Genomic DNA, 27,326 nt, shown 5'->3' with positions numbered 1-27,326 from the left:
CTTAATCTAGAGTTGAAATAGCAAATTTCACAGCTTCAACAGAGGTGAATACTCATATGGTCTTTTTTTTCTGAATAAAGTAACGTAACTTTAAATATTTGAATTTTATTGTCCTTTTCCTTCCATTAGTAGTGAAATTTTCGAAAACGCTGAAATACGTATTCCCATATTTTGTAATTAAGAGCTGAAGTAACGAATGTCACACCTACGATTCTCTCTTATCGTCCTTCGGAAGTAAAAATGAAATAAATATAAATAAGAATTCAGTGTTTTTTATAGCACTAATATATATATATATATATATATATATATATATATATATATATATATATATATATATATATATATATATATATATATATAGAGAGAGAGAGAGAGAGAGAGAGAGAGAGAGAGAGAGCTAAATTTGGTTATTTGCAACACTATCAAGTATATGTATGAAACAAGAACATCGAACATAGATACAGTAGAAAATTTTGTAGTTCTTACGGGATTTTAGTTTTCTGCATTGTAGTATTCACTAGCATCAAATGTCAAGATTATCTAAAGCTAGCTGTGGAGAAAATACAATAAAGTAACTAATTCATTTAATATAAAAAAAATGTTTCATTATATAGCCAATCATAGTCAATTAGTCGTAATATTGAGTGTTGCTAAGATCATTGTATACTGTTTATTCTTATGTTGCGATTTGAAATAGAAACTAAGTTCTTATATTAAATTTAATCCTGATGAGTTTAGTGTGAATCCCTACTTTAATAATAAAAATAAAGTTGGATGATTGTTTGAAGGGAGGGGCACTGTACTGCCCATGCTCCCCGTAACTTAGCGAATAAACCCATGTTGTCATATATTCCACATAATTTTCAGTTATGATTCAATTTTTCAAAATGTTCAATTTCCATTCGTGTTTTATTTATTTTTATTTGAACTTACGTTTCAAACGCACTGACTGCGTTTATCATCAGGGAAGATCTGTGCGTTTGAAACATAAGTTAAATATAATAAATAAAACATGGCTCAACATCAGAGAAAATTTGTGTGTTTGAAACGTAAGCTAAATATAATAAATAAAACATGGCTCGACATCAGAGAAAATTTGTGCGTTTGAAACGTAAGTTAAATATAAAAAATAAAACATGGCTCGACATCAGGGAAGATCTGTGCGTTTGAAACGTAAGTTAAATATAATAAATAAAACATGGCTCGACATCAGGGAAGATCTGTGCGTTTGAAACGTAAGTTAAATATAATAAATAAAACATGGCTCGACATCAGAGAAGATCTGTGCGTTTGAAACGTAAGTTAAATATAATAAATAAAACATGACTCGAATACCAAAAGTAGAACTTTTGTAATTACATGTTTAGTTATTTATAATGAGAAGTGTATACATCGAGTTTCATCTCTTGAACTTCAGGGATTTGTAAGATACTTTATTCTTGTTTAAAAAGTAAAACTATATATATATATATAGTGGGAGATAAGGGATATGATTAAGGGAGGGGCTAAACCATAGTTTGCCGCTTTATCCACTGTAGAGCAGGATTGAAGCCTATTTTATCCAGTGTACATCTGAGTGTCGAAGGGAGAATAACTCCTATAGTTCCCCCCCCCCTTGGATCCGTGCCTGTATATATATTCAGACCTTCGATTTTAGAGAATCCTTACATTGGACATTTTCATAATAAAAAATAGTTAATTTTAATTTTAAGGAAATTGCCTCCTTTCCTCTAAGGAATGGAATTACGAAAAAAAAAAAAATAAAATAAAAAGTGACACATATAGTATTCCTTTATTTTTAATTAAGAGTTTTAAACAGTAAATTTTACCCTTCTAACGTAAGAAAATCCTTACTTTAGGCCAATTTCGGAATAAATAGTGTGAATTTGGAATATTATAGAAATGGGGTATTTTAAGTTTCCGTTCAAGATTAGATTCGAAATATGTAATAATCTGAAATATTTCCATTAAAAAAAAAACCTTTTGAGACGGATTGACAACACTGTTAGTCTATTTGTACTGCAAAGTATGTCAAACGATTTCTCCCTGTGGATATGTGTTCCGTACAAAATTTTTAACTTTTCTAAATGTATTAGTTAGAAAGTTACAAGAGAGTTTCTAGATAAATAGTCCACCATGTACATAGATTTATTTATCCAGTCGACTTATCCACATTCCTAACAACCCCTAAAATTTTCTAAAACACTTATCTTCCAAATTAGATAAACGAATCACTCTTCCGGGCGAAAAAATGTTTATTCTGCAGACAAACTTTTGCACACTTCCTATTTCAAAGTTCTGGATATGTATTCTGGAATCCATCCTCGGTACCTCTGTTGAAATAAATCAAAGAAAATCATTATTGTACCGTATAAAAATAATCGATGGTCTAGAGATCATAATTTATGAATAAAAATAAACTACAGATCAGGATATCAGTATTATTGTACAAAAATAAAGTTTATACATCATAAATACTTTATACAAATAAAATAAATAAGAATGCTCGAGTTCATACTGTAATTACTATAAAAATAAGTCAAAGATCAATAGATTATAATCAAAGATGAAAATATTCTTCTTCATTCTCAGTTTAGAGTTTCTTCTTTAATACAATTCTAATCCATTTATGAAAGTGATTGTATATATATGAATATTTGAGAAATACTAGCAGAATGCCCGTTCTTCGCACGGGGAGAATGTTTAATTGTAGACATAATAGAGGTCTGCACGGTCCTGGGCCTAGCTCGCGGGCCGGGCTCGGGCCTACAAAGCACATATCACTTCAGGCCCGGGTCGGGATCAGGCCGTGAATTTTTAAATATACAACCATATTTCTTGTAGGGATGCGCACGAGTCGAGTCGAGACACGATTTTCCAGACAAAATTCGAGTCGAGACACGGCTCTTCCAATAGTGAAATATACATTTTTCGAGTCGAGACATCACTTTTACTGCACATTTTCGAGACCAGACAGCCACAAATCTTGTCTCGTGCACATCCCTAATTTCTTGGACCTTTTCGAGCCTAACTTTGTAAATATAATGTACAGCGATATATATTGCACCGTTTTTTTTTTCTGGAGAACTTTTAAAGCACAACTGCGGAACTAAACCTCTAATTGTTGTAAATAAAAATACAATTTTGTCTTAATTTAATTATTAAGTTTCTATAATTCGGGCTTATTTCGGGCTCATTTGATTATCATACGAGCTCGGGCCGGGCTCGGGCGTAAATGCTCAAACATATTTCGAACTCGAGTCTGGCCTCACATTGTAAATTCACGGGCCGGGCCGGGTTCGGGCTAAAAATTCCGGCCCGTGCAGACTTCTAAGACATAAAGGGCCCAAAGCTGTCACCAATCAACTTAGGGACACCAAAAACTATGAATTCGACACTAATATAAGTCATTTTCAATTATTTTTACATGCCACTTTCCCACCCTTAGGAGTACTAATGGGGGTTGAATTTAGGTTTAAACGGCATCACAAGTGTCAGTGTTCATCTCAGGGACCCCGAAAATTATAGATTCGACACTAATCTAAGTCATTTTCGATTATATATATATAGGCGCGAATCCAAGGGGAAGGGGGGCTATAGGGGCTATACCCCCCTTGATGCTCAGGTATACACTGGATAAAATAGGATTCAGCTCTACTTTCTTTACACTAGATAAAACGGCGAACTATGGTATGGCCCCCTCCCCTCCTTGATCATATTCTGGATCCGCGGATATACATTCTCCTCCCCTAAGTTATACCATCAAAGTGAAACGATAATAATCATTCCAGGTCCGAACCTCATCTATGTTGAAAATTTGATCGAGATCGGTTCAAGAGTTATTAAAACACATAGTCACTTTCATTTTTATGGGTCTATAGATTTAAAAGTTCTTTTTTTTATATCAAAGTTTGATTGATTAAGTAATTGGAATTTAATTTTCTTTTGTAATGTTGAGTCGAAATGAGAGGGAGTCTAATTGTTAAAGTGTAATATGATCCAAGGGCCGCGGTGGCTCAGTGGTAGAGCGTTCACCTCTGGTGCTTGGGGTCCCGGGTTCGATCCCAGCCCCCGCCAAGTGAACTTTGTGGTGGACAAACACCGTATGCGTGGGTTTTCTCGGGGTTCTCCCGTTTCCTCCCACTTTCTTCATTCCATCATTTCATTCATTACTCATCATCACCGTCTCCTTTAGCCTAACCGGCATAACCGTGGGACGTAAAACTCAAAGATTTCATTTCATTTTTGTAATATAATCCAATACAAACGCTTTTTTAAAATTTAAATTCCTGGGCAGGTGGGTCCACTCAGTGATGCCAACCTGAAAGGTTATAAAATCCCAACTAGGGCTGTGCGATATGTCGATATATCGATATCGTCGATATCGATATCATCTTATATCGATAATCGATATCGCAAAAATATCGATGTCGATATATCGATATCGTCGATATTCGATATCGATATCCGATATCGTCGATATCGATATCCGATATTGTCGATATCCGATATCGTAGATATTCGATATCGATATCCGATATTGTCGATATCCGATATCCTCGATATTCGATATCGTCAATATCGATATTCGATATTGGTGTTTCAAACTTCCTCGAAAAAATTGCGGCGGGTTTTGCTTCATATATAACGCCCCGCTTCATGAGTCAAATTAATGTAGGGCTTGGGGACTATGCTTCCCAACATTCCATGTTAATATTTAATTTTCTCTTTTGACTTCATTTCTTAACAGAATGAAGCCAAATTTACAAAGGATTAGTAAGGGTTAAAAATTTGGTTCCTTTTGAAGATAGTGCAAATCGGCGGCGGTGGGGTAGGGATGTTTCTACGTCTACTTAATCCACCTAAATATTGTGTATTTAACTTATCGGCTACACTTCTTCACCGAATCAAACCAAACTTTGTGCAAAAATTGTATTGGGCAGAAATGATGTTCCTTTCGAAGATAAAGTAGTGGTGCCCACCCCCCCTTATGTTCATGACGCACCCCCCCAAAATTGTCTATCCATAGGTGTTCTTCCATGAAAAAAAAATCTTTTCGATTAATTTTTACACCCCCCTCAAACATTTTTATATAGATTTTTAACCCGCCAAATATTTCAATGACGCAGTTTGCGTCATAGCCCCCCCTTGTGGGCACCCCTTGATAAAGCCAAAACCAGTGCAGAGCCGGGGAGCTATGCCCTCCAAAATATTTCTCATCATTAACATGGCTGCATTCCTTAACCGAGTCAACTTGATATTCTCACTAAAATTAATGTTTGTGCTGTATTGCCATTGCGAGTGAAAAATCAAATGCCTGTGCTAAAATTTGCTTAAATCTAAACAGACAGGGAAACAAGAATTTACTAGTTTTTTGTGCAAAGTAATAATTTTCCGTTTATTTGTATGTGGTTACTAGATGTAAGTTGAGCCACATAACTCAGCCCACTAAAACAAACAAAAGCCTCCATTCTGTCATTTCACTACACAGACTGTAACGAAAAACACCCTTAATCCCCCTTCTTCTTCAGAATGACCACCCCGGGCCAAAATCCATACTTGAATAGAATGAAAAAGAATAGCACACATCTAAACATTCAAATACAGACCCGCCCACCAGGGAAATAATCCTGAAAAAAAGCGAGGAGAGCTTTCGCCGGTACTGTATTAAAAGGCCGCTTAGCGCACCCAGAATATGTATAGGTATAACTCTCACCTTTCATTTACGAAAAATGCAAGCAAAAATTCTCAGTTGTTTTAAGGAAGTTAATTAGCAATGACAAAACCTACTATTTCAATTTTAACAAGGATAAACAATTTATTATAACAAAAAGAAAAAAAGTAATAATAATAAAAAAATAAAAAAAAACAAATAGTACACAAAATATTAACAGTTCGATATTAATAGTAATAAGAAGAACAAACAATCTTACTGTTTTCTGATGGAAAAACAGCCTAGCACACATTAAAAAAAAAAAAAAAAGTCGCCATTCCAACATGGCCTACACCAACCACTATGTTTCGTCTTTTCAGTAATCTAACTTTTCAATCAGCAATATTTTACACTTGCTCGAGACTAAATATGACAATTCAGAAGTATTTATCATTTTTCAAATACCATTATGAGTATACTCACGAAATTTCTGAAGATAAATTTACACCAATTTTCACAAAAAAACAATAATATAATTTAACAGATTTGAAAAAGAAACACTACGTACCTCGAAGAGTGACCAACTGACGATCTACGTCAGTTGATCCATGGCTTCCATTCCGGGTTCAAAACCAACCAATCACAATCCGGATTTTACATCACGAGGACCTCGTCATATTACCTTACCAGCTGGTACCAGATCTTCATATATATATTTTCTTACTACAATCGCAAAACTGATTTTTAGACCAAAAGGGTAGGATGGAAAAGGGTGAAGGGAGAATAAGGTCGCAAGTCTCCATATTAATAAAAGATGGCGCCATCTATTTCTATATAAATCCATAATAACAAGTGACCCACATATTCGTGACGATCCACGTCGTCACACATCCCCCTCCATAGATGAAAAATTTTACCCAAAGAAATTTTTCATTACTGACCAATCTTTAATAAAATAAACAAATTAAATCATCTTAACCAAATTTGAGGAGTACCTTACACATTTTTCAATGAAGATGAAATGAAATGATGATGGAAAAAAAGTGTTAGTAGATGATTGATTGATTATGAAAGTGAACAATAATAACAAAATATACACATCGGTACCCTCAATTCTCATTATGCTTTTCAATTATCACTGATGTTATTAACATTTCTATGTTCTCTGTATAATTTTGCTAAACTTGTATGGGTAACAACCATTTTACCATCTTCAGTCTTACATTGAAGTGTGTTGGCAGTAGGTTTAGATACGACTGTCATTGGCCCCCACCACTGTGGCATCAATGACTTTGTTACGTTATCTTTCAAGGAAGATTTTAATTGAGACTTCACCAACACCCTGTCTCCGACAGCAAACGTGACTGGAAGCATCCGCTTATTATACAACCGACGCCTTGCTTCCCATGCTTTATCCATATTAACGAAAGCTTGCTCCCATATTTGGGCATTATTAGGACCCTCCAAATCCTCCGGTGTAATACTCCACTTTACCATCAACGTATCCACCGGTTCTCTCCCAAAAAACAGACGAAATGGACTAAACTTAAGCTCCGCATGTTCCGCAGCATTAAGACAAAATTGGAGCTCATTCAGGAAACGCACCCATTTCTCCTGCTTACCATCCAGATATGCCCGAAGGCTCGTTTTAACCAGTCTCACATATTTTTCAACTGCGTTCCCTCCTGGAAAATACGGAGAACAGCGTATGTGCTTTATCCCATTACCAAACAAAAATTGTTTGAAGTAGGCCGATGAAAAACAAGGGCCCCGATCCGTGGAAATAGCTCTAATAAATCCATATTTACAGAAAATATCATATAGCGCCTTAACTACTAACTTACTAGTAGCATTGCGTAAGGGAACTAAATGTAGATAACGACTCGCATTATCTAAGCACAGAAGGACATACTGATACCCGAAACTAGACGGCAACGGCCCCGCTAAATCTGCGTAATAGTGGGCGTTAACTTCCTTACAATATTCCGAAATTAGTTGTCCTTGCGGAAGAGTATTTCGTGCCTTTACTAATTGACACTCATGGCACGAGCGAACGAAGTCCCGCACTTCGTTGAATATATTTGGCCAAGAAAAATATCTACAAATCTTTTTGTATACCTTCAACAAACCTAAGTGCCCGCCATTGGGCAATAAAGTATGATAATAGCTTAGTAGTAGAGGTCTCAAAATACGTGGGACGAGTATTTTATAAGGCGACACCTTGGCCTTGGTTTTCATGTATAAAGTATCTCTCATTAACTTATATTGTTCATGCTCTCCGCCATGGCTCTTTACCATCTCATAAATATCCTTAGTATCTACCTCTGATTGCTGATACTGTTTAATGTCCTCATGTGCTAGCGGTAAATTCCACAGACTATACATATATCCCTCTGAGTCATTAAAAGGACAAGGATCAACATCAATATCATTCGGATTTATCTCATAAATCCTTGAAAGAAAATCTACCTGATAGTTCTTATAAGACGAGACATGCACTATTTTAAATCTGAACTCAAATAAGTTCTGTACAATATTGGCATATCTTCCTAAGTTCTTAGGGTTTCGCAGCATATTAACCAAGGCACTATTATCCGTGAAAATAGTAAACTCCGAACATAAAAACGGGCGAAATCTCATTACCGCATTATATATAGCAAGAAGTTCAAGTTGAAAAATAGTGCGATTAAAATCGGCTGGTTTCAAAGTTTTACTGTAGAACCATACAGGACGCAATAAACCTTGCTCATCCTTTTGTGACAAAATAGCCGCTTGGCAACGTAAAGTTGCCTCGGTATGTAAGTAAAAGCGCTTACTCATGTCTGGAATTCGCAAAATAATTTTTTCAGAAAAAGCCTCTTTTATTTGTGCAAGACTCTCATCCTGTAACGGACCCCACTCAAACTTCACCTTCGGAGATCTTAATCGATTCATCGGTTCTACGATACCTGCATAATTATCGCAGAATTTAGCGTAAAAATTTAAAAATCCTAACATTTTACACAACCCCCGGCGATTTACAGGCGGACGGAGATCCTGTATAGCTTGCAACCTATCTGGCAACATAGATATCTCACCATCTTTAATAAGAAACCCCAAAAATTCTATACTACTTCTCAAAAGTAAGCATTTATCTGGTGAGATGGTTAAGCCCCTTTTCGCAAAACGCGATAAGACTTCTTCTAATAACCGATTATGTTCTTGGATTGTAGAACCAAAGATCACAATGTCATCTGCATAGTATTCTACCCCGCGCCCACGTAGGTCTCCCAGGATATCATCCAAGGCCCTCATAAGTGCTTGTACTCCGACACAAATACCCATGGGGATTCGCAAATATTCAAATAATTTATCCTGTACGGCGAATGCTGTGAGCTTACGGCTATCGGGAGTCAACTGTAACTGGAAAAAAGCTTTTTTTCCATCTATCTTGCTTACATATTTAGCTTTAGCGAGCGAACTAATACATTCCTCTATATTAGGACATGGCAAGCCGTCCCCACAAATGAGCCGATTCAGTTTAGAGTAGTTGACTACTAATCGAGGTGACCCATCTTTATTACGCACCAGGAAGCACGGAGATCTATATTCAGACTTAGAAGGTTGTATCACACCATTTTCTAATAATTGTTCAATTAAGTTCGATAACTCTTGTTGCTGACTTTTCGAAAAAGGATATTGGCGCTCCCGAACTACTTCATCGGACTTTAATTGAATAGTGTATTCAAAGTCACTGATAGTACCAATTCGGTGGGTAATGACATTCGCATATTTATCTAATAAATATTCTACATACTGAACCAAAGTAGGATCTTGTTTCACCATATCCTCATCAATACCGTTCAAAATCTTAACCTTTTCGTCTGTACTAATTTCCCACTTATCGCTTTTACATTTGTTAAATGCTAATAGTAACGGATCCCCTTCCTGACCCAAAACATCAGTAAAATTATAATCTTCCTTACTATAACAAGACGTTACATCATTATTAACACACTGTTTTTCTCCCTCTATTGACATAGAACTAACAGAGCCACCTATATCCGCGACACTTTTTCGATTAGAATTAAAGCTGGAATTCTCTTTTATTTTCGCAACCGAATGTTTATTGTTTCTCCGACCATTTACTGTTTTATGTTGTTTCTTCTGGAATGAATGCTTTTTGTCAAACCTGTTCTTTTCCTCTCCATTACCAAACATCCTTGGACCACCAGACGAAGTTCCAGAGTCGCTCTCCCTATCAGCAGTAGTTTCAGGAAAACTCGAGCGAGCGAAGATCAATTGCCTATTTACTCCACGTTTGTTCTTTCTTTTGCTCCAGGGCGTACCATCGGGACTAGAGAGATCTCCCAAAAATAGCCTAGCGGATGACCCTCCGTCGCCAGGACCCCTGGAATGACAAGAAGCCGCAGAAGAATTCGTTTGGAAAGATGAGGGGGAGGGGAAGTCAACAAGAGGGGTTGTAACATTTCCTTTGCTAAAAACAACCTTAGATTCATTGAAATCCACTAAAACTCCTTCCTGACGAAAACAGTCTAGTCCCATCAAAATGGGAAATTCCAATTCTTTAAACAAAAACAGTTTGCATTTAAAGGTGTAATCATTCACCGTAAATGGAATCAAAACTGAAGGTCTCAACACCATAGATTCGTTATTTATAGTCTTTCCTTTAAAACACTCTTTATAATTTACTTGCACATCACTAGAGTTTTTAATTTTATTGAAAAGCTCCAAATTCAAAAGATTAGTCACACACCCACTATCTAAACAACTATTCACTGCAGTTCCACATACTTTAACTTCAATATACGCTGCATCATCTTTTTTATTTAAACGATTTAAGTTCCTATTAATCTTATTTGAAAAAGAAGAAAGTGTTTTCGAACTTTTGTTTTCTGGGCATAGTCTCACTGGATGTGGACCCTGACACTTGTAACAGCTTATAGTTCTACGAGAATTCTTAAAGTCACTCCTTACCGGAGCATCCGGCAACCCTGTTTGGGACGTCGTTTTATAACTAAACTGCTTCATATAAAGTTCATGATATCTGTATTCACTAACTAGTTTATTAAGTTCATCTATTGTCTGGGGTTTTCTTTGGTAAAACAACCGCTCCCTTATGTTCGGAAGAACGCCACTGGTAATAAAACTAATCAGCTTTTCGTCCCCACAACGCAACTTCAAAAGTTTATCAACAGTGGTTACACGCTTTACAAAAGCTTTTAAATCCTCGTTATTTTCTTGATGGCGATACATATATTCTACTATTATTCTCTGAATAGCACATTCTGATAATAAATTATGAAAAACAAAGTCACGTGCAAGATCCCAGCTTTTACATGTATGTGGCAGCTCGTTCAGAATTTCCTGCAGTGGACCCGTAACTTTCCCACGCAATGAATACAAAACCGCAGAAAAAGGAAAACGCTCAATATTACAAAACTCATCAATCTTTTGAATAAATTGATACAATTTTAAGGGATCCGTACCATCACAATTCTCTAATGATTCCATGAATGAACGTAAAACCAAAAATGCTGATGATTGTTCCATCTTATTAAAACAACTATTTTGTGTCAATCCAGATAGAGTTTCAGCTCTAGCTTCTTCGTTCACCGAGCTAAAAGGTAAATGACCTGGCTGACTGCCAGCTGTTTGCACACACACACTACCATCCGGCTGTGTGGTTGTGTTATCAGTGCCTCTACCTTGACCTACTACAACACCCGAACCAACAGGTGCAGACTTGCTGTTAGCAGTTGTTATGGACAACAGCAGTTTCTTAGCATCACTTTCATTCATAGAAAATATTTTCGATTGCTTTTCTTCTATAGTCATATTCAAAAATGCATTAACATCCACAGGAATTTCGTCTATAAACTCTTCATCAAGAAAGAAACTAGAATCCCCACCTACAGCCATTGTTTTTATTTTTGGATACGATTCTATACTTATATACCAGATAGTATGGGTTCGATCCCCGGAACCAATTCCTTGAATTGCCGTACAAAGACTTCCTACAAGGTACCCAATTAATATATACGAGCAAGTAATTACATGCACAGCACTGACTTTATATGCCATTAACATGAAAGTAAACAACTGAAGTTAAATTTAAATTTAATAAGTGAGAGAATTCTAACAGAGTTGGTCACTCTTCTGTAACGAAAAACACCCTTAATCCCCCTTCTTCTTCAGAATGACCACCCCGGGCCAAAATCCATACTTGAATAGAATGAAAAAGAATAGCACACATCTAAACATTCAAATACAGACCCGCCCACCAGGGAAATAATCCTGAAAAAAAGCGAGGAGAGCTTTCGCCGGTACTGTATTAAAAGGCCGCTTAGCGCACCCAGAATATGTATAGGTATAACTCTCACCTTTCATTTACGAAAAATGCAAGCAAAAATTCTCAGTTGTTTTAAGGAAGTTAATTAGCAATGACAAAACCTACTATTTCAATTTTAACAAGGATAAACAATTTATTATAACAAAAAGAAAAAAAGTAATAATAATAAAAAAATAAAAAAAACAAATAGTACACAAAATATTAACAGTTCGATATTAATAGTAATAAGAAGAACAAACAATCTTACTGTTTTCTGATGGAAAAACAGCCTAGCACACATTAAAAAAAAAAAAAAAAAGTCGCCATTCCAACATGGCCTACACCAACCACTATGTTTCGTCTTTTCAGTAATCTAACTTTTCAATCAGCAATATTTTACACTTGCTCGAGACTAAATATGACAATTCAGAAGTATTTATCATTTTTCAAATACCATTATGAGTATACTCACGAAATTTCTGAAGATAAATTTACACCAATTTTCACAAAAAAACAATAATATAATTTAACAGATTTGAAAAAGAAACACTACGTACCTCGAAGAGTGACCAACTGACGATCTACGTCAGTTGATCCATGGCTTCCATTCCGGGTTCAAAACCAACCAATCACAATCCGGATTTTACATCACGAGGACCTCGTCATATTACCTTACCAGCTGGTACCAGATCTTCATATATATATTTTCTTACTACAATCGCAAAACTGATTTTTAGACCAAAAGGGTAGGATGGAAAAGGGTGAAGGGAGAATAAGGTCGCAAGTCTCCATATTAATAAAAGATGGCGCCATCTATTTCTATATAAATCCATAATAACAAGTGACCCACATATTCGTGACGATCCACGTCGTCACAAGACCTACATATTATGTTTAGGTACTATTAACACTTCCCTATTTCTTTGTATCTGCTTAAGTATTAGAATATGCATTATTAGGTGCACTGTTATTAGGAATGGCTTAGAACCTTTCTAAATTGATTTCATAAGCAAAACTGAATAATGGTATAAGACGTAAGGTTTAGCCTAAATTTAATAAAACATGAATACTTTTAGATATGAATTTGCACAAAACCATTAACAAGAATCTTAAGTTCATGTGGGAGATGTCAAGTCTTTGCATATAGCTCTTTAATGCAAAAAGATTATGAAATTAATAATAACATGAAAGAGATCTCTATTGATCGCGTGCTTTCTTTTAATTGGATATTAAAATAGAGTCCAAGTGTTAAATTTGTAAAGCCAACGGATTAACTTAGAAGAACACACACACACACATCACACATACAGAGAACAATGAACAATAACTGTCTTGTTTAGAACTATGCCTATTAGCACTGAGTATTCAACTAGAAATGTATGATGCATTGAAGTTCATGACACTGCAATTTAGGAACGAGCTCTTTTGTTCATGGAAAGAAAATCAGTTGTTTCGCATGTTCTGCACTAACTACTCTTTCCGATAGAACGCTGGTACCTACACAAATACTTACGAGCCAGAAGAGCTAATTTTGGAAATTCACTGTCATGAGATTTCCTCCAGTGAAGGAGGTTTTCTTCCATATCTGTAGGCAGTGGCGCTATACTAATTTTCGGTGACTGGTTATATATACCGGTATATGAGAGAGAGATAGTAGATGGATACATAGAAAAATAACTCTCTCCAGTGGCGTAACTAGGGGCTTGGGGGCCACCCCGCAGACAACGTGGAATGGGGCCCCTTTTCTACGTCCTACATCACAATTTGGGGGCCCCGTGATGGCATGGGCCTCCCGCTATGCGGGGTCTGCGGGGCCCTTATTTACGCCCCTGTCTCTCTCCCTCTCTCTTAGGAAGCAAATCATACAAGATAGACAAAGGCAAATTTTTCACTGGATGCCACAAGTGACAAGTAGAAACCTACACAGCAACCCAATATAAGGTGTTGTGACGAAATTAGGTAGCACTGGGAATATCTTGGAAACGAATTATCCAAAATAGATGTTTGTCAAGAAGTATTGGAAACACTTTAACCCAGCAATGGATCAACAATTATTGATAATGGTATGTATGAGTTTCAAATGTAAATAACCCTCACCACTGCACTCATGTGATCCTAGTTTTCATTCTTGATATCTAACCAGCCCATTTAAAGGAAATTTGAAATTAAGGAAAAATCGCTTAGGCTATATCTTATTCTGAGAGATCATATATCTAACCCTGTAGCTGTAAGAATTTCTTAGAACAAAGCTAAACAAACTGAAACTTGCTCGTTCTTGGGTATAACTGAATAAAATTTACTGTTATGCCTGGGTATAACAAACGGTTTAGCAAACTCGAAATATATTAACAACCTGTTCGCTAGAACCGGTGTGAACCGGCTGAATAGCACCACTGTCTGTAAAAGGCACTGAAAGATATGTCGATTTCCTGTTGCAGTGAGGCATCAAATGATTAGCACAAAAGAGAAACGGGGATTCCCAGATTTTGCTTTTGTTGATCGGGTACGTCATTCGTCCATATCTGAAATGAAATGAAATTTTTGAATTTTACGTCCAACGATTATGCCGGTTAGGCTAAAGGAGACAGTGATAATGAGAAATTAATGAAAATGGTGAAATGAATAAAGTGGGAGGAAACGGGAGAGCCCCGAGAAAACCCACGCAACGGTGTTTGTCCACCACAAAGTTCACTTGGCAAGAGCAGGGTTTGAACCCGGGACCTCATGCACCAGAAGTGAACGCACTACCACTGAGCCACCACGGCCTCTATCGTCCATATCTGGATCAAGTATTGTTTGTGCGTGAGCTTAATATACAACACACGCACGTTTTATGATATAGAAAGAACTTCTCTCTCTCTCTCTCTCTCTCTCTCAAACGCATACCGCCACACGCGCACATTCACAAATGCATATACATGAAATAAACACCTACACACAAATAAAACACGCATATTCTATGTCACCGTGTTGGGTCTAGGTCAAAACCCCCACAGCCAAAACCCCCACACTCAAGAAATGTCAAAACACCCACACAAACGGTCATAACCCCCACACAAATGGACAAATCTCCCAAACGCACGAACGGTCAAAACCCCCACAGCCAAAACCCCCACACTCAAGAAATGTCAAAACGCCCACACGATCGGTCATAACCCCCACACAAATGGACAAATCTCCCAAACGCACGAACGGTCAAAACCCCCACAGCCAAAACCCCCACACTCAAGAAATGTCAAAACGCCCACACAATCGGTCAAAACCCCCACACAAATGGACAAAACAGCCACACATAGCAACGGTCATAATCCCCACATAAATGGACAAAACTCCCACAAAATCGGACAATATCTTGAAAGAAAACCGTTAAAAAAAAAATATAGTAAACGAAGAAAAGCAAGCGCAATGTACTGAAGAGGAGTCGCTACAAATTAATTTTCTTTAACGAGGACGATTACGAAAGATCACTTACTGATTGAAATCCAGATTATTTTCCAATAGAGTAACTTCCAATAAACCTTTTGTTATTGTTAATTATTCCATATCGGACTCCCGAAGAAAACTCATCGAAACAACTTATTGACCGTGCCAATAGCGACTACTCTCAATCATGACTCCGTTTTCTTTCATTTAGAAATAGGAAAGAAAGAGAAGAAAGTAGAAGGGTAAAAGAAGGAGGTAGGTAAAGAAGAAAGAAAAGAAATAGGGTATTTTAATGAGAAACAGATTACTGGATAATTCCGGAAATATAGTAAAAGGTCGGGAAAGTCGTTGAAAGATGAATCATTCTAAATGTTATTAACAACTAATCAATTTTGGAATGCTTCGGAATAGACACATGTTCCCTCATACCACCCAGACCTAGCTCCAGGCACCACGATCATGGGGTTGCCCAGACCTAGACCTGGAAATGGGAAAAGTGAAATTTAATTCTTTGTAATGTTATTCCGACCGGTGACTGATAACTATCCAGCATCTGAACTCTGTCCTCTAGGATCGACCACACATATGAATTAGCCAAGGAAAAAAAAAATCAAACTTATAAACTCAATATAAATTTATGTGTCGTATCAATCGAAGTCTCAACTTCCTGGAAGAAAGATGTCGTATTTAGGCTTATCCTGCTATTTTTGCTTCACTCCTCGAGCCGATTTAAACCGTTAGTGACGGTCCTTCATGACCTAGGTTATTTACCTTAACACATATATTAAAACATGACACACATATTACAGATGTTAATATGACAAATGATATCACTAAAATTACTTAAATTAAATCTATCATGCATTTACACGCTCACTCACTCAGGACAGTGTATATATGTTTAAAGGAAACCAACTAACTACAAGGGTACAAATAGTTTATTACATTCATAGTGAAAAAAGAAAGACAAACATATAATTATGAAGAAAATATTAAAAGCACAAGTTCTTGGTTATATATTAATAGAGTACATAGTATTAAATTTTAGTAAGTTTTTATATATTCAATCATATTGACAAATGAAAAAGAAAAAAAAATAATTACATGTATCATATCTTAGGCATGCTAAAGCAAAATGATGATTTGCGACATACGCAAAAAAAAAAAAAAAAACACTTATTTCACTTTAAAAAAAATTGGACAAAGAGGAAAGAAAAAAAACTTTTTGGTGTATTAGAACTTATATGAGTCTCTACCTCACATCGGGTAATAAAATATTAATAATTTCGAGCGTCCAAATCACAACTCACGCACTAGTCGTAGTGTCCAAAACGTTTCGCTCCATTTAACTTAATTTGTGTCTATACATATATATATATATATATATATATATATATATATATATATATATATATATATATATATATATATATATATCTAGTGGTTTACGAAAAAAAAAACATTCATCGACTATATTTGGTTTATAACTCTTAACAGATTGTATCTGCAATCGCACACTGCTACGTTTATATCCATCTAGGGATTTCGAGAAAATCACTTTCACTAGAGGAAGTTTCTCCTCTTAGACGGTCTATTTCCAAACTTATTAATCGAATAATTTCAAGTTATTTATCCAACACTGGGACACTTCACGAGACCTTTCATTAGGATCACTTTCGTATATGTTTATACATGGTTCGGATTAAAAAAAATGATCTTCCACAGGTGTACGGAGTATGATGGTTCAAATTGAGGATAAAAAAAAAAAAAACTGGTCAAGTCACAGGATACATATGAAGGTGAGACGGATTCAAGGTACACTTTCCACAATGGTTTTAGGTTAATTGCTCAGGGATAATATTTGTTATGATGTGGGTTACGTTTAGACCTGCCGATATTTTTTCAATGCATGCCATTATATAATTACAGAGGTTATCACTTACATTGATTCAGAAGAAAAGGAAAATTACTTAAGTGCACGGCGGTATTCTTAACAAAATCTACATTCTTAAATTCGTCGGAAGACTTCTGGTAAACTATAGCAACCAATACACGTCTAGGGGGACAGACACGAGCGCTCTTACATATATTCATAATACATTTAATATCAAACTTTTACTTTAACATCATATTCACATACTAATTACACATACATTTCGAAGTATTTATTTCTCTCTCTATATATATATATTTATAATAAATGCGCACACATTTAAATTAATCATCCCCAACAATAAAATTTTACAAGGTTGCAACATTGTCCAAGAAAACAAATGACTTCCAACATTACATTTGGAAACAAATTAAATTTTATCTGATACCGCGCGTCTATAAATTTTTTAACTTTTATATAATCAATTCGTGTTTAAATCATGAAGGAGAAAAAAAAACTTTGTGAGGCAGGCACGTAACACAGAGCATTTCTGGATATAACTAGGTAAATCAAAATACAATTTCTGGGCCCAGATTAACTACAAAGTAATCGAAAACCAAAACAGAAAGGAAAGTGACCAACGGATTAAAAAAAAAACTTAAGAGGGACGACGGTGAGAGAACGTAATCGAAGTGTCGTCAACTACGAAGTCTTTGTTCATTTCGGCGATAGGTCAAAATGTGATGGAGGACCCAATCATTATCTACTCCATTCATGGATCGTGTCTTGCAACGTCTCAGCTGGTAATTTCAGATCAGAGTTGTACGTTAAATAAATCGTAAGTAACAAGTTCAAAATCTTGGGGGGGGGAAGGTTGAAAAAATTAAAAAAAACTTGAAGAAATGAAGACAGAGAGAGAGAGATAGAGAAGAAGGAAGACGAAGAATAGGGGCGCCAAAGACTTAAGTGAGAAATAACTAACGCTACAAAGTTAGAAGTCGAATTTCGCTCTCAACAAAATCCATAGCCAAAATATTCTTAACATGCCAAAAGGGTGGTCTACTCAAATACGTAGACTCAAGGGGTGCCCTGCTGCCAAGGATGCAAGTTCTGTGTCCATCAGATCCCAATCCCACAAGAGTTTGCTTGTAAGATTGAAATCCGATCCCCGTATCCGGCCCAGACCAGCAGGATAAAAGGAGAGGGGGAAAGGGACCAGGTAACTGCGTCCCCAATTTTGAAATCTCTAAGTAAAAAAAAAAATATTCGACCCCTTAGAAAAACTAAGAAGGTTCGAGGACAGTAATGAAACTAGAATAGAAGTATTATCTAAGATATCCCTAACTAATGATTTGCCGAAATAAAAAAAAATTAAATAAACTGAATTTTGGATCGGTGATTTCTATTGCCAAACTTCACCGATAGCTACCCTGCGCAGACACGCCACAGTCTGGGATGTCGTTAATTTCCCTCGTCTAATTAAACTAAGAAAAGAAATGAAAATACTTAAAGGGACTAGGGGTCGACATCCGGGTACGCGAAAATAAATTTCAATAACTAATTGTTTTGATTCTGTAACCCTATCAGAGCCGTCGCCTCCATGAACATTGTAAGCTAGCCTGAGTAGGTAACGTGAAGGAAAAAAAAATCTCACGGAGCAGGATATTCTATTTAAAACCGACCAGAAAATATAATTCACTACAGCCCTGTTGTATAACTGCTACTGTCTTTTCATAATTTATTATTCAATATGTCTAGTCTGCGATTATATGATGCTACCCATTCTATCAGATGGTATTACTATGGTTGATTATTACTATAACACATTAAACTACAAAGTATTACCATAGTCCGACTATATATCGCCCTCCGGTCCGCGTGATATTATGGTGCAGGGGTCAGAACCTGAGATGTTTGTAGCTACACGTATCTATTCAATATCTATATATCAACACACGGCGAAGTATTCACTGGGCTACTATATATTTAACTATATGGGTGTCCTATATTCTATATTCATTTACTACAATATTCATATACTTATTAATATTCATATAATATTCATATCATCCTTTTCATTTACTACGACGCTATAAATTACGAACACCCTGTTTCCTCTATCTACGCCCAGCCTATATACACATTTCATCATAATACTTTAAAATCTATAATCACTACAAACATTTCCCATTCTGATCACCGCACGACAACCTCACTCGAACCCAAGACTCTTTCATCCCAAACACACAATACTATGTAATACTCGGTAGCTTTATTAAGAAGAAAGAAAAAAAGAAATCCTACGTATGTTCACTGAAAATAGAATTATCTGCGATAATGTTTAATGTTTATAAAATTCTGCAGCAACAATGAGCTTCTGCAGCCACGAAGAAAAAATGGACATTTATTATAATTTCAAAGCGAAGAACTAGCATCATATCGCCCGACTTCTGTTAAAAATTTACGTATTGTCTATTTACTTAAATATCTCGATTTCTAGACTATGCAGAATGTTGAAACTTTCAGAATATATTAAGTTTGGATCACTTGACCTAACTGTACATTCATATGGGCTGTGAATTATACCTTCTAGGTTTTATTTCGGAAAGAAAGGTCAATTTCATGAAAACTAAATCACTAAGCACCTCGACGGAAGAATGGCGGTTAGTACTGACTTTTGACACTAGGGCTAGCGACGATATAATCAACCCTTGAACAACGGAATGTGACCTTGTACACGGAATTATTATACTATATTACGTTCACTTAATGACGGAGTAATAAAAATTTATCGCATAGTAAATACTACACTGTCCGTATTTAATTATCTCACACACTCTTTCATCACTTAACTACCACTACCACTGATACTACATTACAAATATACACATACTACTTAAACTACAAGACACATCATGCCAATACACACCAATTATCACTATCATTAATACATGTTGTACTGTTAAATACACACAGAAAACATTCATATTTTACCATTTTAAATCGGCTCGAAAGGAAAAGGAAAGAAAGGGACAGGGCCAACTGGCCCTTGTTTCACTGAATCACATTCTTAAGTGTTTAATCAACGCCCCCGAGGGGACGTATCGAAGTATTAGCTAACAATAGGACCCCTGCCCTGAAGGGGCAGGAACCCGGAAACAAACTAAATGTTTAACTCATCCCGCTGGAAGCCGTACTCCCAATTTGGGAGTCAGATAGGAGCCCTTACTGATAATTCACACGTGCATTGTGATCACTATCTTAACTACAAAGAAATTAAATACCGCCATGTTATTACTAAATAAGTACAAAAGAAATCACATTTACTACATACACGAACACAATCGGCAGTGGGGCAGGCCTAACGTAACTCTAAAAGGAGTAATTTTCAGGATGAGAATATTTTAAGGGAGAAACACTACTCTTCCGAAACTGTTTATAGATTTTTTCTTTCTAAGAACAACTAGCAAACTGATGCACTTCACAGAACCTGTCCACCACTAATTATATCAGCAAAACATGGCGTTACCGAGTTGACTTCCTATTTCTGCTCTACAGTCCGGTTTTTTACTATAAAATTGGCAAATTTATGGCTCCTTAGCTTCCAGAGATTTTCTATACGTTAATAACGTCACAATATTACCTTTATTTTTAGTTTCTCTCAGTCCTTTCGACTTTTAAGTTAGACGAACAAAAACCAGTGTCTTCAGTAGCACTTTCCGGCGTGGAATGGAATAATTGCGCCCTAATATCATAGCGTGGGTTTATCAGCCAATCAAGACTAAGCATTTTGGCGGTGGGGCTTTGAAACGAATAAAATTTGGTAAAATCTGGATTAAACTAGATTTTAGAAGGACCTAGGTATCTAAAAGAGAGGTGAAGGGTGGTCCTGAAAATTCTGTCGAATTTTAGATTGGTTATTTGATCTGGAAAGTTCCGTCCAATAGTGGATCTATATTTTCGGATAGCACTGACACCGTAAGAATTGTAATAATCCATTTACATATACATATGCAAGACTTATAACTAATTTAAAATATAAATAAAGATATTGATTCCCAAAACTATCATTCCCAATGAATTTTTTACAGTTTTTCCATGTTAATTTGAAATAGAATAACAAATAAAATTACGAATTATATGAACAGCCAGAAATTTTTTTGTTAAACGTCAAGTACAGTCGGTGCAAAAAATTTCGGGCACCCTCCTATTAAGAACATAATATCATTAGACTGTAATGGCATATTACAACCCCCACACTCTGAAATGATCGTCATTTCACTTTATGACGCCCAAGAAGAATAGTTGCAACATCAGTTTAAGTGGAATAAAAAATGTTATTAAAAAGTACAAGGGCAATACATGAGTATGGGGGTTTTGTCAATTTGTGTGGCAGTTGTGACTATTTCTGCATGTGGAAGTTTTGTCCATTTGTGTGGGGGTTTTGTCCATTTATGTGGGGATTGTGACCGTTGCTATGTGTGGCTGTTTTGTCCATTTGTGTGGGAGTTATGACCGTTGGACGTTATGACCGACTACCAGTGTGGGGGTTTTGGCTGTGGGGGTTATGACCGTTCGTGTATTTGGGAGATTTGTCCATTTGTGTGGGGGTTATGACCGATCGTGTGGGCGTTTTGACATTTCTTGAGTGTGGGGGTTTTGACCGTTCGTGCGTTTGGGAGATTTGTCCATTTGTGTGGGGTTATGACCGTTTGTGTGGGCGTTTTGACATTTCTTGAGTGTGGGGGTTTTGGCTGTGGGGGTTTTGACCGGTTCCCACCGTGTTTCATTGCAATGATGACCAATATGATAACTGAGAGAGACAATTCAATGAATATTTTTATTAACTTTTTCGGAGAAAAGAGTGGTGGATTAGAAGGAACACAAGTCTGTTTTCTGTGACTAACAAGTATTCTGAGATATCCCCCATTGAAACGTTTTGAGACCAGATTGTTTATATCAACATGAATGAAATGAAATGAAATCTTTGAGTTTTACGTTTCACCGTTATGCCGGTTAGGCTAAAGGAGACGGTGATTATGAGAAATGAATGAAATGGTGGAATGAAGAAAGTGGGAGGAAACGGGAGAACCTCGAGCAAACCCACACACACGGTGTTTGTCCACCACAAAGTTCACTTGGCAGGGGCTGGGATCGAACCCGGAACCCCAAGCGCCGGAGGTAAACGCTCTACCACCGAGCCACCGCAGCCCCCATCAACATGAATATTCAAGACCAATCAATATGTTGAATATCCATATTTGATGATGTCGATATCGATATTGGATGTTGTCGATATCGATATTTGATGTCGATATCGATATTCGATATCGATATTCAATATTGTCTATACTCGATATCGATATTCGATATTGTCGATATTCGATATCGATATTCGATATTGTCGATATCGATATTCGATATCGATATTGTCGATATCGATATCCGATATTGTCGATATCGATATCCGATATTGTCGATATCGATATCGATATTGTCGATATCGATATATCTATTCGATATCGATATCAGAAAAATATCGAATGTCGATATCGAAATTTCGATATCGCACAGCCCTAATCCCAACTCGAGAGTCAGAAATTCCCATTTTGCTCTCAAATTTCCCACGTTATACTAATAACAACGTTTTCTAAACTTACAGAACATTAGGAGTGGAATGAGTATATATCAGCCATTTTGTTCAATATATGACTGAATTATTCAAAAATTCCATCGTCTACGTTTATTAAACAGTTTATGAACAAGTGTTTCAATTAACTGAAAGATTCAATTGAAAATGAATATGAAAATAAATATACAGAGTAACCCAAAAGTAGGTATACAGTCCCGTATTGATCGGTCATGACATTTTATATCATTTACTTATTATTATCCATACAGGTATTGACTTAGTTTCTTCCTTATCTTTCTTAAATTAATTTATTTTCACTTATACCTTAAGCTCAGAACAAACCAAAACAAAATAAGTTCATTATATTAAAATGTTATACTTGATCGATGCTGGTCTGTATACCTACTTTTGGGCCACCCTGTATTTTGTTGTGCGTTTATTACTTCTATCACGCTCTTGTGCCATAATCTACTGAACGTAATAAAACTAAATAAACTTCATTCTTTAGTAATTTTGTACGGAAAGATTTGGAAGTTTGGCGTTTCTCACTTTATTTTATTCTACTAATGCTGTTCTTTCTTTCATTTCTCTTTTTAAAAATACATTTAACGTTCCTTGGTACGTGTTTATTGAGATTGACAAGTCAATCCATAAATCGTTTTAACAATAATATATATTTTGTAGTAAAAAATTAACAATTAGCATTAATTTTAATGTTTATTGAAGACTTTTTGGTTTACTCCTCGCCAATAGACAATTTTGTTGGCGCCAATTTGAATAGATATATGAAAAATCCCATAAATTCAACCATATTTTTTTTTTTTTTACGAAAATTCCCTTTATTCCATTTCGCGAAATCATTGTCAAAAAAAAAAAAAGTCCCACAGTGAGATTTTTCCCATGGGTTGGCATCACTGGATCCACTGGAAGTCAAAACCTGAATCACGTACATAAAAAATACTTTCATTCCCTACTTGGCTACGAAGGAGCTTTTTTAAGTTTTTATAATTATAACAAGTTGTCATGACTTCTCTCATATTTATATTTAATTGAAACACATTCTTTAATTAGTAATATTTTTGCTATTTTCACATTTACCTGATTGTTTAAACACATAAGAATACAATCAAAATGAGTTGTGACACTTTTAGCAAAATAAGCTTTCTTAATTTAATTCTATTTTATATTTACTGGTTGTTCCCTCAAAGACTTCGGGTCGCTGTATGTTATAGATTAAAATCACGCTTAATTAAAAGTTCCAATTGTATATAGTTCTATTTAACTTTTTTTTTTTTTTTTTTTTTTTAGTTTGCTCACCGTCTTGCAGTTACACAAATATTTATGCTAACATCTAAATATGAAAAATGATTATTTTTTGTATAACGTCCTACGATTATGCCTATTAAGCTAATGAAGACAATAATTAAGGCAAGTGAATGATTATTTAAGAATTCGTGGAATGATAATGTGGGAGAAAACGGAAGTATCGCGAGAAAACCCACTGACACAATATTGTTCACCACCAATGTTGAACGGGTATCGAACCAGAGCTAAGAACTCTACCACTGAGCCACCCTGTCCCCAAATATGGTTAATGGAAGTATGCTTTGTTTGTGTTGATGGTAAAGCTTGTTAAATATTGCACATCCTTCCTAGAGAGATAAACAGTCACAACTCTCTATGGTTTATACACTGCTTCGTTAGTAAATTATATTGAGCTTGACATGGAATGATTACTTGTAGATTTTATAATTGTAATTGTAACCTTATTTGTATTAAATACGACTCTTGTCTTAATAATAAATAACAAAGCATGCTCACGTTGACCTCGTCATTATCCATTTTCAAATAAAGGCAAGTAGGCTCCGAACGTAACGGAGCGGAGATTGATAACAATTAGGAAATTGCGTTGGAAACAGACTGAGACATTTCTCTTTTACAGTAAGATCTAGAGCCTTTTTACAGGGGCGTCATTTAGGGGGACAGGGAGGGGCATTTGCCTCCCCCCCGAGTTTGAGATTTATATAGATTTTATCAATAGAATAGTAGTAAGTCAGTGAAAAACGCGAAATTTTACATATATCAAGAGATCTTCCCCCCCCCCCAAGCCAAATCTGAAATGACGCTACTGCCTTTCTATTTCAAGTGTGCCCCTGCTGATGCTGCTGTCGATGTGTATTTTCCCGTACCTCCCTCAAAAGAGGTTGGAGAAATTGCTATGGCCGAGATCTTTCTAAAGTTGAATGTGAACAGGATTGTCACATTGAATTATTTCACGGACTTCGCTGTGCATTGTCTTGTTAATCATTCTAAGCAGCCTACGATTTTCAGTCGTCAAGATCAAACGACTGAATGACAAGTTGGCAACAAAGCCGAGGTCATTGACTTCTTTCCTCTAAGCAAAGGGAGGGTTTCCTTTGTAAGAGGGTTGGCGGAGATGGGGCCGAAGTATGTTTCACAAATTTTCCGACGGCACATTTGAAATAGAAATACTCTAGTAAAGTATAAATAGATTTAGTAATGAAGTCCGAAATATTCATGCTTTTAATGACAACCTCTATCATTACCTTCAAATAAAAGTGAAGTATCAAAGTTCTGCTAAAAATTGGCCATAATCATTTTAGTCTTCTAAATTTCATTCAGAAAGTACTAACCTCACTTTAATTTGGATTAATTATTAAAAAATGGAATGAAATCTTTAATTAATTTAACATCGGTTGATTTTGCTCTTTAAGCTAAAGAAGAATAATAAATTAATGAAAGCAATCGGTTTTAGAAGAACATGTGGAACTAGAATGAGGGGGGGGGGAACGGGAGAATCCCGAGAAAATCCACAAATACAATGCTGTCTAGAACAAACTCACACAGCCTGGGGTCGAACCAGAGACCTCTAACATAACGATAGAGTACTCCAAATTTGGGTTCGAGACTATAATGACGAAAAGATTGCGTATGGTATGTAGATTATTTTATATATATGATATTGAGATTTCTGGTGGCGTGATGGCGAAAGACCCGGAAGTCCAGATTCCATATAACCGACATTCCATATAATCGACGTGTGCGAAATTATCACAGTCTGTGTGAAGCGAAGGGGAACAGTAAAATACACTTCGAACTGGAATACTTCGAAATAAAGATCCATAAATCAAACTAGTATGTTGAATTTGAAATATTTGAGAATATAATGCTGAGACGAATTTTCGGATACAAGAGGGATCGGAATGGGGGAAATTTCATAATGAGGAACTGCATAATCCATACCTTTTACCTAACATTGGTAGACTCATCAAGCCTATTTGGCTCAGATAGACAGGTCATACAGCCAGAATGGAAGAAAGTAGGAACACTTTCAAAATGTAAACTGGAAATCCAAGCAGGAAAAGACTATTAGGAAGACCTAGACGCAGGCAGAAATAGGAATACAAACTAGAAATTGGATCTAGTTGTGTACGAATTGAAGTCAATGGAGAACTTTTGCGAATGCGGTATTGAATATCTGGCTTCCATAGGTTATAGAGTGAAATAGTTACGTGGAATTAGAGATACTGTTAATTACATATGAAATACATGTTAATTACATTTGAATAACTGTAGTTACTTTTCTAACTTGTGACAACAGAATCATTTTATTTATCTCACTTGTAACAACAGTGTCATTTTATTTATCTCAGTAACTTAGTTGGAATTTTATATAGGTAGATAGATATCCAGGACCGAGTTCAGGGGAGCCGTGGGTTGTCATACTGCTACTTTTAAGGGCTCCAAACTTTGGGATGGGCTTTATTTATATATATAAAATAAGAAAGTTTCCTCTTCTGGGGGGGGGGGCAATCGCCCCGCTCGCCCCCTGGATCCGCCCCTGATAGATATTCCGTGTAGAATCCCCTCCCAGAATCTTGAACTACAAACAATATCAAATGAACTAAAAATTTTCGGTATGTATTATACTTAATAAGCAGGGCCCGGATTTTGTTGACAAGTCAACTTTTTTCTGTTGCGCATAGGACAAGGCAAGTTCAAATAAAAACGTTATCCATCAACTCTAGGTTCTAAAATTATATTTTTTTAGGGTCACCTTTTGGTCACTTTTTGCCGTTTTGAAGTTTCAGGTCATTTTCGCTATTTTAAGGTCACTTTTAGGCCACTTATGGCATTTTTATTCTTTTTCTTCTACATAAGTAAATCTTAAAATGAACACTGTTTACGGATGTGAAAAAGACGAAGTTAAATCATCTCTTTTTATGCTTCCTGATTATTGGGGTGGAAAAACTGAATTCTTAACAAACTAATGAAAACAAAGCTGTAGCGGGATGACGAAAGGTGGTGGTTGGTAGGTGGCCAAACAGATAGTTTTGGGTTGTTGCCCACAAAGGGTGTGATCACGTGAATAACTAAAAATGGATTAGAA

At 36.0% G+C, this 27,326-nt stretch overlaps 1 long non-coding RNA gene across 3 annotated transcripts in view; it reads right to left on the bottom strand.

The window, feature by feature from the left end:
* The window catches only part of LOC145666902 (uncharacterized), a 104,201-nt gene that overhangs the window by 24,468 nt on the left and 52,407 nt on the right, over positions 1-27,326 (bottom strand). Inside the window, exons 1-2 of one of the 3 annotated variants that reach the window (XR_014127839.1) lie at positions 6,225-12,857; positions 432-2,336 (exon numbers count right to left, since the gene is read on the bottom strand). The exons of 1 other annotated variant lie outside the window; for it this stretch is intronic. This is a non-coding gene — a long non-coding RNA (uncharacterized LOC145666902). Of the gene's footprint in view, positions 1-431; positions 2,337-6,224; positions 12,858-27,326 lie in introns of those variants that run through there. One more of the 3 variants, XR_014127838.1, reaches the window with a different exon arrangement.

This window comes from Thermobia domestica, chromosome 12 (genome assembly GCF_964235325.1).
Source record: "Thermobia domestica chromosome 12, izTheDome1.hap1.1, whole genome shotgun sequence".
Taxonomy (NCBI): domain Eukaryota; kingdom Metazoa; phylum Arthropoda; class Insecta; order Zygentoma; family Lepismatidae; genus Thermobia; species Thermobia domestica.
Note: the sequence above shows the minus strand (reverse complement) of the source record. Positions and strands in the feature narration are given on the sequence as shown.